The sequence below is a fragment of the Leiobunum rupestre genome, chromosome 9, assembly GCF_980474605.1.
Source record: "Leiobunum rupestre chromosome 9, qqLeiRupe1.1.hap1, whole genome shotgun sequence".
Classification (NCBI taxonomy): Eukaryota; Metazoa; Arthropoda; class Arachnida; order Opiliones; family Sclerosomatidae; genus Leiobunum; species Leiobunum rupestre.
The window spans coordinates 35,112,026-35,125,994 of NC_143392.1; the positions used below are offsets into that span (position 1 = coordinate 35,112,026).

Sequence of the window (13,969 nt, forward strand, 5' to 3'; positions counted from 1 at the left end):
ATTAGAATAAGAATAACCTAGACAAATTATTGATAGTAAGGAAGAGCGCGTGCCTGAGTCGGAAAATTCATCTCTCCCCGTCATTTCGCGTGCTCTGCGCTAGATGGCGAAAATACGTGGCGCGATCTATCGAGTAGTGGAGTAATTAAAAAATGTAGGAAATTCAAATCGTACGTAGTCTAAACCCAAACTTTTTAGGTTTGACGCAAAATGTAAGGGATTGAAATTCAGTAAATAAAGTTTGATTTTGGAAATATTCGAATTTTAATATCTAAAATGGGTAAAAAATGTGCTGTTGCAAACTGTAAAAGTCGTTCTAAGAATGACAAAATATCTTTTCATAAGTATAAGTTTCAATTGTTATGTTTATTTTCAATATTTTTTCATATAAACTTTTTATGGTTAAGATTTCCTCAATCTAACATACATCAACGCAAAAAATGGCTAAATGCTATAAACCGGTTAAACTTCAAACCTGGTAATAACCATTTTGTGTGTGGAAAACACTTCAAAGATGATGACTTTCGCGTTAGCAAAAAGGGGAGTCATGATCAACTGCGGAAAAAACTGAAAGAATGCGCAATTCCTTCTGTCTTTTTGGAAAAAAGAATTTCGGATTTAAAACTAAAATTTAATAAAACTGGAACAAAAGTATTTAATTATTTAGTGTTAAATTAAAGTAGTAATAGATAGCTACATAATAAACGGCTTTATAGCGGAGCTATAGCAGGCACAATGACATGGAGACTTCTTCCGAGATGCCTGGAACCAACAGTGCACTTCCTAGTACTGAGAATCTTTCAGAGACATTAGATTTTTCAAAAATCTCTGCATTCTTGGATCCAAATGAATACTTCTGTGGTCTTGAGTTGGAAGTACAAACAGACGATCTCACAGAAGTAAGTAGTTGTCCAGGGACGTTTGATTTCGGTCAAAAAGTCAGTGTCCAAATGACTTCCATGTAGCTATCCTAACTGGTGTCCATGTTATTAATAATGTAGGCACCGCCCTAATAATAAATATATTAGTTTTTACTGTTTTGGTAAATAAATTGAAATTATATTACATTTTTTGAAATTCGCAGTATGTAGGGATGGAAGTGGAGACCTCAAATGACAAATCACCTAATGAATTTACTGCAATGAATTTTACTAAAGATGACCAAATGATTGAAGTTCTTGGTGTTGAAACAACGGATATTGAAAATGCTAAGTCCTTAGGGAAAAAAACAAATCACGATCATGTAGGCAATTGAAGCAGAACTTAATACTTGCCTGCTTAAAATTAACAAATATTCTGTTAATGAATTACAGACATATTTCAGTGGTATTGAATCTCCAATACTGATTCGCGAAAAAGAAACTCTTGAGATTCAAACTGGAACAATGGAGACAGTGGAGGTTCAAAATAAATCAACTCAAACATCTTTGCACTGCTTAGCGCTCCAAAGAAGTTTAGAAATTGAAAGGAACAAAGTCCAAAATCTTCGGAAACAACTCAAAATAGCTAAACAAGCAAAGAAAAGAAAAGATTTAAAATTGTCCTCTCTGAAGCACATGCTTCATCAAATTACGAGAAAAAATCTGCTCTTAGAAGAAAATGCGCTCGACATTGAACAGAGATTTGGATCAACTTCAATTGAGTTGTTTAAATTTTTGCACCAAACAGGACTAAAAAATAAAAAGAAGCAAAAATATCCTCAGTTAATTCGAAGTTTTGCTATGACAATGCATTTTTATTCGCCAAAAGCATACCAGTTTCTAAGAAAACATCTATGTCTTCCGCATGCCAGCACACTACGTGAATGGTCAAATAAAGTTGATGGTAAACCAGGATTTACTTTTGAGAGCTTCGAATACATAAAAAATGAGGTTAACAAAATTGAACACTCACTTCTGATGGCTCTATCCTTGGACGAAATGTCTATAAGAAAGCACACAGAATGGACCGGCAAGGAATTTTCTGGATACGTAAATGTCGGGTTAGATCATGACACACAAGATACAGATGAAATTGCCACTTCAGCACTGGTTTTTATGGCGGTAGCCATCAATGGGCATTGGAAAGTACCTATTGGATATTTCCTTGTCCATGGAACCCCAAGCTATTTGCTTAAGAATCTTGTGACAGAATGCCTATTTAAACTACAAAAAACAGGTGCCAAATGTATAGCATTAGTTTGTGACGGACTCAAGAGCAATATTACCATGGCTCAATCACTTGGTATTATAATAACTGAAGAAATCATTGAATGCCATTTCCCAAATCCTGGTACAAACAAAAAAATGTTTCGTTGGCGCACCCAGAAAGTGAAAATTTTATGAATTTCTTTCTTCACTACATGGGGGGCCAGGTGGTCTATTCCCTAAAAGTAGTGTTTCAAGAGGGAATTAGCATCTGGGTGCGCCATCTTATTGTCAGTGTTGGGTAAAATACTTTACTTTCGGTATTTAAAATGAAATACTAAATACTTTTAACGTAAAGTATTTAAAATAAAATACTTTATTTTAGTATTTTAAAATACTAAATACTCAAAATACTGTAATTTCTTGAAAAGCGGAAAAAATTCCAGAATAATCGAAAGATTGAGAATATTCCACTTTAACGTGCTGTATAAAAGACGGATTGTCTCGTAAGACTAGAGTACTCGCTACTCCAAAGTCACCACGTGTGATAAGCGGAATTTTATCACGAGTTTGTGGGTGAATATGAATTACATGTATTTCTTCCACTTGCAACTTGATGGTATTTTCGCTAATAATATTCAGTATTTTGTTCAAATACAAGAAAAAATGTATTTAAAATAAAATACTAAATACATTTCTTTAAAGGTATTTAAAAAAAATACTAAATACTGAAAAAGTATTTAAAATACTACCCAACACTGCTTATTTAAACATTACTATATTTTATATTTTCCTTCCAGCGGATCCAGGTGAAACGGTTCACTTCATCCTTGACGCTTGCCATATGATCAAACTTTTTAGAAATTTATTTGAGCACTTTGGTATCTTGATAGATCGGCGAACTGGTGAAGTAAGAAAAATACTTTAAAAATGTGGTTCACTTTCCTAATAACCTTACGCATTTACTAGCTGATCAAGTGGTCTTACATCACTACCCTTCAAGGCTACCAAGAATTTGAGGGTTTAACCTTGGCCAACAAACTTTCCAAATTTCACATTAAATTTAAAACGCAAAAAATGAAGGTTAGCTTGGCGGTACAAACAGTTAGCAGTTCAGTGGCAAAGAGTCTAGACTTCTTGAGAGAGGCTGGTGATCCAATATTTGAGGGATGTAAACCAACATCCAAACTCATATCATCAATTGATCGGTACCTAGAAGTGTTTAATTTTAGGCAGGTTTTTCTAGAAAATTTAACAATGTTTTTACTTAATTTTCTTGCACAGATTGTTTGATGTTTTAAACTCAAGAAATCCCTGGGCTAAAGGTTTCAAGTCACCAATTCGGCTTTCGAACATGGAAGTAACTAAAAGTGACATTTTGAAGACAAAAGACCTTCTATTCAATTTGACAGACCAAGATGGCAACTTAATTCTCGAAAGCACACGAAAAACGGCTATTATGGGTTTTGCTGTGACAATTCATAGTGTTTTGAGCATCGCAGAGAAATACATTGTTCCACCCAATGCTCCACTAAAGTAAAAATTGTTATTTTGATCAACATAAAGTTTTTAATTAAATATTTACTTTAAAGGTACCTTCTAACCTACAAGCTTTCTCAGGACCATTTAGAATTGTACTTTAATACAATTCGTCAGAGAGGAGGGTGGAACAACAATCCCACCTGTAGACAATTCACAGCTGCGTACAAAAACACTTTAGTTACAAAAATTGAAACTTCACAAAGTGGTAACGTGATTGCATTGGATAATACTCATGTTCCAAATTTATGCGAGATTACAGTTCCAAGCAAGGACATCCTCATTTTGCCCGAAACACTAGAGGAAGAATTAGATAATTTCATTTTATTCCTTACTGATGAAACATCAACATCCAACATCTTTAGAGATAATATAATTTATTATATGAGTGGATTTGTAGTAAAAAAACTAAAAAGGGAACTTAAATGCCAAACATGTTTAGCTGCTTTGGATGATAAGAATTCCCCACTAAGAAATCATGACTATCGCGCAATTGACCAAACCAAACTTCTATTACTTTTAAAGGATAATGGTGGATTATGTCGTCCTTCTGCTAGTGTTGTTAAAATTTGCAGTTTAACCGAGAAAGCAGTGAGGTATTTCATACCAATAAAAACTGCGGCTAAAAACATAAACTTGAAAATCGAATGTTTGGTGCTGAGTCAGTTAGTTGCAGTGGATACTTTTCCAACTTTACATGAACATATGTTTGATGATGAGCTTGGCTCCCAACACCACGTAAATGTTCTAATGAAAAAGATCATAAAAATTTATGTAAACATAAGACTCAGGAAAATAAGCCGAGACATCAATCATCAATTACAAAAAGAACTTGTTAGGAAAAAGCTCACCAAGCTAATTCTTTTTCAGGGACAATGAGATCAGCAGCCTTGAATTCAATTCTCTCTTTGGGCAAAATGTTTAGATTTTCTATTAAATTATAAAAAATATTAATGAAACTTGATATTAAAGAAAAATAAGTAAAATATCTACTCACCACGTTACGACTATTAATTTAAATTATTACTCTAAAACGTCTTTTTCTCTCGTAGAGTTCCACCACGTGACAACCAGCTGGTTGGTGGTTGCCTTATTTACGTTTTTATTTTATCGCGGCTATAGATGACGCCACATATTTTCGCAATTTAACGCAGAGCACGCGCAAGACCGCACGCGCGGTCTTCACTTTGCCAGATTCAATAATTCCTCTACTTACTTCCATCTCTATGTATTGAACGTCTTGTTGATCTTTTGTAGTGCCCTGGAATTGCAAACACCGTCGTCTGCTTCTTCAACGCTCTCATGGGGAAAAAACGTACTAGCCAATTTGGGTGAAGTAGGGTACACAGACACACGAGATTTTCGACCAAGTGTTATATTTATTTGATACCTTGGGGCCCAAGGTATCAAATAATTAATTATGCGGCGCAAATTTATATTCGCGGAGATATTTAACTTTAAAAATTTAGATTTTTCAATGGATTTTTACTAAAAATTCCTGATTTAGAATTTTTAGATAACGTAGAACACCCGACGACTGACTTGCGCGCACAAACTAACCTGACCTAATCTATTTCGTCCAGTTACGATTTTACTAGGTTACAATTCCACAACGTTACGCTTTCACTTGGTACGATTTCACAGTTTTCACCGCTCATTTGGCTAGGTACTGTCCTATAGGTCGCGTTTTAGAAGGCCCATCGTGATAGCAAGAATGGGGTTGGGGCGCCGCCCATAAGGGGAACGCTTGATATTCGTCGTCGTGTGATCTGAGGCAGTTCTATTTATTATATTTTACATTCATTGGATTTTAGACGTCGCGGCGTTTTCGCACATTTTTCATATTAATACGTTCCTTCATTAGTTCTACTGCACTAAAAAAAACTTGAATATTTCGGATTTATAGTAAAATACCCTTGCTTTATGTACATTTTAAATACTTATTTCCGCCAAAATAATAATAATTCAATTTCTTATCATGCAAGGAATTATAAAAAAAATACGTGCATCTGTGTACCCTATTTTTGCCCGAAATTTTAAAATTACGGGGATAGGAAGAGGCGCCTCTCTGTAGCGAAGTGACTTTACACTCTGTTATGGTTGTCTTGACTTTCTACGAGTCACATTGTTTAAGAGCCCGATTTGGGTAGTGTATAACTATAGTTTTTGGACCCAATCGCAAAATACCTTTAACCAAAAAAAAACTATTCTGAAACAGTATAAACGCTAAATCAAAAAATGAATAGCGAGAAATGAGTAAAAATGCTTATGTACATTAAACTACCGTGCAATAATAACGTACACAATATTGAGACATTTTTCTAATCAAATATAAATTTAAAAGGGGGTTATTCGTGTTTGGGAGGAATTCCGTTAGTACCTTACAAAAAGCGTATTCATTAATTACAATAGAAAATTGAAATTTAACATAGGTAATTATAGGGCTAAATCGATTGGAGACTCGTAAGTATTTAAGATTGAAAGAAACAATTAGATTTATTAATTTTCCGGAAAAGAAAAACCGAAAAATATATAACAATTTAAGAGTTCTTATTCTAGACTAGTTTTAAAGATTATACGACAGGTCCAACATGTTGATGCATTCATTTGTAATAATTGCATTAACATGTATGATTTCCTTGTCGAGGTCGCTCAAAAGAGGTTATACATCATTGGGAGAAGCTCCGCGTGTTTTTCCCGTAAATTTCGACGTTTTAAATAAAATTCGAAAATAGCAGTTTGAACACTAAATATAAAATGAAAACTTAATTAGTGTTGTTTATTAATAATAATAACGATAACAATAAAAAAAACCCTTACGCAAAACCATCGGCATTTGGTTCGACCACGGACGTGGTTCGACGCTATCTTCGTGTGGGAAGAATACTCATTCGGCATTCCGAGTTGGGCTAAATCACGATATAGAAAGAGCGGGAGGGTAGAGATAAATCATATAGCAACGTATTCAACGCGATCAATATTAAGGAAACATACTTGGGATAGGTGTTGACTGCGACGATATCTTCGAGTTTTTCCATTCACGAATTAACATTATCGTCTTACGATTCAACCTTTGGTAACAGAAAGGTTCGAATGGCTGAAATGATATTGAATCCGTTTACATTAAAGACGTTTGGCGGCACAACCTCGGATCTAGGTGTCTGGGTAGTCTCATCTCTAATTAAAATTTCAACAAAAAAAAAGTATATATATATAAATATATATATATATATATATATATATACGAATTCTTAAAACAATAATAAAATACTCACAAGTCTTCTTCCTCAATATCTAAATGGGTCAGGTCTTCGATGTTATTTTCCAATTCTTCTTCGTCGGAAGAATGTGGATCTGATAAATAATCCTCCTCTTCAGGGTGTAAAGGTATGCGTCCGACGACCATTATAAACAATCTGAGCAAACCAGCACCTACACACGGGTACACGATTCATATTACAAAAATTTATTTTTGTTTCCTTGTTCCACTGCTTGTTCTACCTCAACTGGCTCGAAGTCCGTACCGCTTTATCTCTCATTTCAACTCTCTCCCTTTTATGGGGTTAGTGTTAAAGAACGAGGGGAACACCACAAATTGGTGTTAAAGAAGGGGTGGCACAAACGAAAGGGAGGACCACGTGTCACAACATCCGGGTGCTGTCGACGAAGAAGCAAGAAGCAGAGCATTTCCGTTAAAACAAGTCGGCCCAGGCCGTAATATTAGTTCCACATCAGTGTATTCGGGTGGGCAAACCCATACACCCTTAGTAGACACAGCTAAGCAAACTAATACAAAAACTGTTGAGGCTACGTGATATCTTATCGTTTAATTGATATATAAATTGCCACCCTAAGTTAAAGAGTGGATGTCGCCTACATCAGGAGACCCGGGTGTGCAAACCAATACAAAAGCTGTTGAGGCCATGTGATTTCCTATCGTTAGATATATAAAATACCATCGTAAGTAGAGGATTAAAACTTGGGCGCCACCCACTCTCAGGAGACCCGGGTGGGCAAAGCAATACAAAAGCTATTGAGGCCATGTGATTTACTATCGTTTGATATATAATTTACCATCCTATGTTAAAGAGTGGCCACCGACCACCCTCAGGATACCCGGGTGGGCAAACCAATACAAAAGCTGTTTAGGCCATGTGATTTCCTATCGTTTGATAGACGGAAAGTATCAAAGTTGAAATAGGTAAGCAAAACACGACGAACATAATTCTTTTAAATTATTGAAATTAGTGGAAATCGGTGGAAATATGATTTATAGAAATTCTTAAACTGGGATACCAAAGTGTTTATTTTAGGAAATTTATATCAAACATTTGGGTAGTTTCGGCACCAAAAGTCATGTAAATTCGCAAATTAATAATAAAAATACCCATGAATGTAATTTTGCGAGAAATAGGAAATTAGTTGAAGGCGTCGTCAGTGCGATGATTTCATCGCAATTTTTAGGGCGTATTACAATTTTCGTGGCGTACGATATCGTACCATTCGGTGACTCTCCCTTTAAGGGGGTTGGTCAGAGGGGGCGGAAATTAACGGCACTGCGTGCGCGTCAAAGAGTTCTATCGAATGAGACCAACGTGTTTTTACCTCTGAGGGGACTATGTCCTCTAGGAGGGGTTTTGCAATCACCGTGTCTGTCTGTATATCTGTGTGTCTGTGTGCTGCAAACGCGTTACCGGGGCGAAGTTATAAACCGTGTTTGCAGTTTAAAGGGAGGCAAAACCACCGTGTGACGGTGAGCGTTAACGGATGAGTTTGCGGTTGGGTTGCCCGCGGTTGTTTTTTTTTGTTAACGCTCATCGTCGCGACGGTTTCAACTCAGTTTTATTGGAAAGTTTGTTTTTTGTAATGTTTATGTGTAGTGTGGGAATGTTGAGTTTGCGTTATGGCGGTTGTGGGTGATGAGTTTGTATCAGCGGCGTAGGAACCGGGGGGGGGGCAGGGGGGCATTGCCCCCCCCCCTGGAATTTGGCCTGGTGGGCAACCCATGTAAATGCCCCCCCCCCCTGGAAATTGCTTTTATTCATACCATAGTCCATCGGGCGGGGACGTCGTACCTTGGTCAAAATCCAAAAATATACATAATGTCATTTAGTATTTTAGTAGCCTACTAAGTCTACTTACTTTTCGTAAAATTATTTCAAAACATAACTTAGACAATGTGGGAGTTTTAAGTCTTTTTTCTAAAGTAGTATTAGGTTAGTTTCGTGATATACTTTTTCATATGTGTCGGGTACCCGGTTTTACTACTAATATCAACACTATTATGTAAAAAAACGGTTTTATGTATAAGTTTTGCTATTTGTGCGATAATGTTTCCCGCTTCAATGAGGTGGCAAAATTATCGCACAAATAACCTCACCTTCGCGTAGCAATACAGGTTGCCAACCCCTTTAAATCGGCCAGTTTTAATTAATTGGAGTCGTGAATAGGGTTTAGCGTCGGTACACCAGCGCCACCGCAACATCGCACTGTTCTCGTAATATTGTTAAATAAAACAGGCGCTCAAGAGTCCTGTCTCTCCATAGACAGTATATATCCCTTAGGGATTTATACTGTCTATGGTATCTCCTCTGCACCTTGGGAAATACCAAAATTGCGTGTTTATATTCTGATTTTGAATAAAAACGTTTTATTTAATTATCATGTATTTGGATTCAATGGATTCTTTTTTTTTCAGTGAGAAACTGAGAATAGTTAAGTGAAATTTTATTTCATTTAATTACCTAAAATTTACAAAACTTTGATCCCCCGTAGAAATTCTCACCCAAAAAGAGAAACAATAACAAAAAAAAATTATATCTGGAGGGTTCTTGTCTTTTTTTCAACACTGGGGGAAGACTTGGAGTTTTATCGGTTTGCCCCCCCTGAAATAAAGACATTCCTACGCCCCTGGTTTGTATGTATGGGTATTTTCTCTCCAACTTCTTCTTATTGACTTTTGGGACGGACCGAGTGCCGAGGGTTACGATAAACGTCTCAACGTCCAAATGGCAGGGTTTCCACCAATTCTTTACTGCAGGCGAGTGTTCTACCACAGAACCACCGATACATGTTACGGTTCTAAGAAAATTATAAGCTCAGCTGAAGCGGAAGAGTATATTAATAGTTTTTAAAGTCTAAATATTTTACGTATGAAAATTTAAAGGTCAAATCTTGTTTTAGCGCAGTCAGCAGAGATCAGATGGTTAAAGGGTAGAACCCGTGGGTGGTCCACCTAGTTAGTTTTTTGTGATTTATTTGGTTTTTTCAGTCGTATATTTTTATCTATTGTGTGTTTAGCGTATTTAGTTTCCAAGCGTTATGGTTCATTTATGAAGAAAATTTCGAGTTGTATATACATCGTGCTCTTACACTTATGTTGGTCTGGTTTTTACCTCTCCGAGGGGACTTTGTACCCTAGGAGGGGTTATACAACCACCGTGTCTGTCTGTCTGTCTGTGGGTCTGTCTGTCTGAGCTGCGAACGCGTTCGCATTTTCGGAGCAAAGTGTAATCGCTGCGTACGCAGTTTCTTAGAATCAGGGAAAAGGTTTTTCCAAAAACGCCCTCTTTTTGCCATTGGGTGTAGTATAATATTTTTATTAGGCGGAGATTCGAACCCGAGCCCTCCTGTACGACAGGTGAGCGTTCTACCGCAAAACCACGGATACAGTTACGCTTCATTGAAAATTAAAAACTCCTCCGAGGAGAGGTATATTTTGGCTTGCCAACTTGTTAACTGGGTGGTCATTACTTCGTAATTTATTTTAAACGTTTTCTCGACGGATTAAGATGTTTAATGAAGTTCATCAATTGGGTTCGTTTGTTTTTATTTATAAAGAGCCCTAACTATTTCGTCTACGGTCATTTTTTGATATACGAGCTGTCGTTTAGTCAAGTGGCTTTCTGTGATTTGTGAATGGTAAGTTTTTCGCTTCTTGTTAATACATTTTTTATTGGTGTGGATATTTGGACATCTACGATTCCTATTCCTGGGTGTGCGAGATATTGGAAGTTGGATGGTATTGGTCTTTTTCATGCGGTATGTGTCACAACGTCAACAGGAAGTCTACGAGTCGTCCACTACCAGATGTCGAATATAGCTATTCTACGGTATCTTCATCAAGGGCGAGTGTTGAAATAAAATGAGCGTTAAAGATGCGGCAAGTATTTCGTAAGCGAGAAAAATACAAATACCCTCTGTAGATATTTCTTTCATTAAAATTTCCTTCGTATTATATTTAACTGATAAACTTGTTCTGTAAATAGGGTTAAATTCAATTGTGCATTGTTTTAGTACGTCTAACTCACTGTGGTAACTACTTAATTTATATTGTTCTGAATAAATTAAACTCAGTTGTTTCGTCTCAATTATTTTAATTAAAATTAAAATTGAATACCGGGCGGTATTGAACCGGGATTACGTTTTTAGTAAATCACTCTGAATTGCGGAGATATCTTTAAGGGTCGTCTCGAGAAATTAATACCACTAAGGACAATTCTTCCGAGGAGAGGTATATTTTGGCTTGCTAACTTGTTTCGGTCACTCTCCCTTTAAGGGGGCTGGTCGGAGGGGGCGGAAATTAACGGCACACGTGAGGGGGCGGAAAATCTCTGGACTATACAAACTATAAAAGTGTTCAAGGCTAAAAGTTCAAGCGAAGTATCCGAAAAGGACGGCGTGGCTCACTTCATTAAGGCGTCGGTTTTGGCCCGACGTCTAAATAAAATCGAAGCAAACAATCACTTGTCGGCATTGGGTCTGCATGAAGTGCACAAGCCGACCCTAAACATTTCTAGAATTTATGTTGTCTAAACCGCTTAAAATGTCGTCGACCCAACCTCTACATAAAATGGAAGAAAAACGCACAAGTCGATATTGGGTCTTCATGAAGTGCGCAGCCTGACTTCCAAAAAGTCCGGAAAATGTACTTCAAATATCGTTGGCCCGACCGTCGTATATGCGTTGGCATAGCAAGCACAATCTGACTTAAAAAACTGAGTCGCAGGTTTTTAACAGCCCCTTAATATAACGTCGGGCCGACTGCTAGGAAAAAAATAAACAAAATGTTTAATCGGCATTAAGTCGGCATAAAGCGTGTCATACGACGCGGACCCTTTCCCGACTCAGCGACCCTTATCCGACCTGAAATCGGATTCCGTGTGCTACTGGGGTAATCAAAGACCCAGTATTTGTTGCTAAAAAGGTAAAAGCACAAGGCGCACAGTTTCGAGGATAAAAATCATCAGGAGACGGTAAAGATAACACAGCCGAACAGCTATAAGGGACAAACGGCAGAGCGTCAGGGTTGAGATCAGTTACTGTCGATGAGAGGATATTGTCAAGATCATTAGTATGGGATGTCAGCGAGAGAGAGCGCACCAAGGTAGGCCGCGCCGAAGTCAGTGGCGAAAGCGCGGTGGGACCAGGACCGTAGCTAGGGCTGGGCGGCCGCCCCGGGTGCCGTGCGCGCGATGGGGTATAGGGGCGCCAAAATTGGTCCATATTATTATATTAGGGGGCGCCAAAATTGCAGCTCGCCCCTGGCGCCATTTTCTATAGCTACGGCCCTGGGTGGGACCCAGTTTTTTGGCTGGAGATAATTTTGCGAATGTGGGCCGCCGTGTTGAAGCGGCTTGTAGACGCCATTAGCCGGATAAGGAAGCCCATATTCCGGAGGTGGTCCTGGAGGCCGTGGCGCGTTTCCCGAGGCTGCGAATTGGTCATACGCTAGAGAAACCACGACATTGTTGCGGATAGCGAGGTGAGTTTCGCCATTGGCCAAACGATGGCTAAGTTCTTCGCAAGCGCGACGGTAGTTCGCCAACTGCTGTGGCGTTTGGTCAATACGAGCAGCCAGACGGTAAGCCGAATCCTCCGAACGTCGCTTTTTTATATGTGGGAATGTGATAAGTAGCGGACGAGGGCGGGCACCATGATACAAATGATACTTTACCAGGCTATAGTATAACAATCGGTCAAATGCGCAGTCGGCCAAATGGGGAAAGGCTCATTTCCCCAACTTGTCATTACCCCAACCATAAATGCTCCATTTCACCAACTGCTCATTTCCCCAACTGTTCATATCTCCAACCGTTCATTTCGCCAACTACTCATTTCGCCAACTAGTTTTTTTTACGGAGTTGGTGAAATGAAGAGTTGGGGAAATTAATAGGTCATTTCCCCTAGGAGGATGGATTTCCTCAACTGTTCATTTAACCAACCGTTCGTTTCTCCAAATACTAGATAGGGTTGGCGAAATGAGCAGCTCATTTCCCCAACTGTTCATTTCGCCAACTCCCAAAAAGTAGCTCGGCAATTCCTACTTCTAGTAGAAAATTACAGAGGTAAAACGACTGATTACTTAAGTGACTACCCCCTTGTAAAAATGTGACTATCTCGTACCAGCCATGACTTTTAAAATAAAAAATAGGACACTGGTTCACATCAGAACATTATCAGACGCTCAATTATCTTTTCGCGATAAACATTGCGCATATGAAAATCCTTTATTTACATATGATTCGCGTTGCTTTAAAAGAAAAACGATGAAGTGTTAAAAACTTAAAAGTGTAAGAAAGTCACCCTGAGAATGGAGGTAAGTTTTCATTATCACATATACCAGTGTTTCGCTTATGTTTTAATTTATAATTTCATCACGTGTTCAAGTTATTTGTCGAGAGCACCTGCACAAAAACACATGGCGAGTTTTTGACGTTTGGCACTCACCTAAGCCCAGGCCCAACGAGCCTACCTTTTGTTTTGGCAAGCTATGTCGTCTCTTCTCAACAATCGGGAAAACGCGGTAGGCGAGCGGCCAGGAGATTAGAGTGATAACAAGTGCGTCAAGTTGCCAAGATATTTTCCTCATGGACCTTTTCGAAGTAAAGACGCGTGTTAAATTGAAGAAGCGCGTGTTGCACCTGCGCATTTCAAACAATGTTTCGGATTTTTAGAAAAAGATCTTTTAAGGAAAATCTTACAACAAGACAAAATAAAGTCAAATTGGAAAGCGAGGGGGTAACCTTCGTGTAGTACGTGTACACGTTGGTTTGTTATTCGAAATACATGTAATATGCGTGTAATACGATGTAGTACGATATACCTTATTGATCGAATAAGGCATCTGCAGAATGGGCATCGGGATCTCTCTTCATTTATTCTTGAGATTCCTTGAACCCTTTCAAGACACGTACGGCAAGCCGTATTCCCACACGGAACCACCATTGTTATTGGAACATTCGAATAACATATGCGGCATATATGTTCCTATAAAAATAATATTTTTATAGATTTTTATTTCC

At 38.1% G+C, this 13,969-nt stretch overlaps 2 long non-coding RNA genes across 6 annotated transcripts; both read right to left on the reverse strand.

Moving 5' to 3' along the window:
- Positions 1 to 583: 583 nt before the first annotated feature.
- LOC149927270 (uncharacterized) lies at positions 584 to 2,295 on the reverse strand. The gene is made up of 7 exons (XR_016473987.1): positions 2,207 to 2,295; positions 1,894 to 2,144; positions 1,755 to 1,796; positions 1,574 to 1,670; positions 1,275 to 1,506; positions 1,067 to 1,215; positions 584 to 1,009 (listed from the first exon to the last, which is right to left on the reverse strand). It is a non-coding gene; the product is annotated as an uncharacterized LOC149927270 (long non-coding RNA).
- Positions 2,296 to 2,324: 29 nt separating this feature from the next.
- On the reverse strand, positions 2,325 to 4,617 carry LOC149927271 (uncharacterized). Of its 5 annotated transcripts, XR_016473877.1 has the most exons (8): positions 4,517 to 4,617; positions 4,273 to 4,412; positions 3,899 to 3,962; positions 3,723 to 3,825; positions 3,394 to 3,657; positions 3,114 to 3,338; positions 2,904 to 3,028; positions 2,325 to 2,365 (listed from the first exon to the last, which is right to left on the reverse strand). It is a non-coding gene; the product is annotated as an uncharacterized LOC149927271 (long non-coding RNA). The 5 variants fall into 5 exon arrangements; XR_016473880.1 differs by having other exon boundaries at positions 3,735 to 3,962; XR_016473879.1 differs by having other exon boundaries at positions 3,731 to 3,962.
- Between the last annotated feature and the right edge of the window lie 9,352 nt (positions 4,618 to 13,969).